This window comes from Oncorhynchus gorbuscha, linkage group LG01, assembly GCF_021184085.1.
Source record: "Oncorhynchus gorbuscha isolate QuinsamMale2020 ecotype Even-year linkage group LG01, OgorEven_v1.0, whole genome shotgun sequence".
Classification (NCBI taxonomy): domain Eukaryota; kingdom Metazoa; phylum Chordata; class Actinopteri; order Salmoniformes; family Salmonidae; genus Oncorhynchus; species Oncorhynchus gorbuscha.
In genome coordinates this window covers 39,285,082-39,286,478 of record NC_060173.1, presented here as the reverse complement: position 1 = coordinate 39,286,478, position 1,397 = coordinate 39,285,082, and positions in this window count along the sequence as shown.

Genomic DNA, 1,397 nt, shown 5'->3' with positions numbered 1-1,397 from the left:
TTGGCGATGAATATGAAGCGAGGGCCAGCCAACGAGAGCATACAGGTCGCAGTGGTAGGTAGTACATAGTGCTTTGGTGGCAAAACAGATGGCACTGTGATAGACTGCATCCAGTTTTCTGAGTAGAGTGTTGGAGGCTATTGTGTAAATAACATCGCCAAAGTCAAGGATCGGTAGGATAGTCAGTTTTACGAGGGTATGTTTGACTGCATGAGTGAAGGATGCTTTGTTGCGAAATAGGAAGCCAATTCTAGATTTGATTTTGGATTGGAGATGCTTAACGTGAGTCTGGAAGGAGAGTTTACAGTGTATCCAGAGACCTAGGTATATGTAGTTGTCCACATGTTCTAAGCCAGAACCGTCCAGAGTAGTGATGCTAGACGGGTGGGCAGGTGCGGGCAGCGATCGGTTGAAGAACATGCATTTAGTTTTTCTTGCATTTAAGAGCCACGGAAGGAGAGTTGTATGGCATTGAAGCTTGTCTGGAGGTTAGTTAACACAGAAGGGCCAGAAGTATACAAAATGGTGTCGTCTGCGTAGAGGTGAATCAGAGAATCACCAGCAGCAAGAGCGACATCATTGATGTATACAGAGAAAAGAGTCGGCCCGAGAATTGAACACTGTGGCACCCCCATAGAGACTGCCAGAGGTCCGGACCACAGGCCCTCCGATTTGACCCACAGAACTCTGTCTGAGAAGCAGTTGGTGAACCAGGCGAGGCTGTCATTTGAGAAACCAAGGCTGTTGAGTCTGCCGATAAGAATGCGATGATTGACAGAGTCGAAAGCCTTGGCCAGGTTGATGAACACGGCTGCACAGTATTGTCTTTTATCGATGGAGGTTATGATATCGTTTAGGACCTTGAGCGTGGCTGGGAAACCAGATTGCATAGCGGAGAAGGTACGGTGGGATTCGAAATGGTCGGTGATCTGTTTGTTAACTTGGCTTTCGTAGACCTTAGAAAGGCAGGGTAGGATAGATAGAACGTCTGTAACAGTTTTTCAGGGGAAAGTAATCGTATTACATTACTGAGTTTGGGTAATCCAAAAGTTACGTTGCTGATTACAATTTTGGACAGGTAACTAGTAACTGTAACGGATTACATTTAGAAAGTAGCCTACCCAACTTTAACACAGCATAGCCATAGGCCTATTTTTTTCTTCTTCCATTTCCACTTTTCAATTTAAATGACTGTGGTTCCATTACAGGAGAATGAGTTGTTTAGTAGCCCAAGTAAATTCAGAGTGTGGTAAATTACACAAATAAAGCAGAATACCATGTTAGCTGCTACTGTTTGGATACTGAAAATATTTTTTCATGACGCCTGCTACAACCATTAGTGCGTTCATGTAGTTAAAGCGCGTGCTCCTTTGCGCCGCTCTGGTGAGAAACTATTT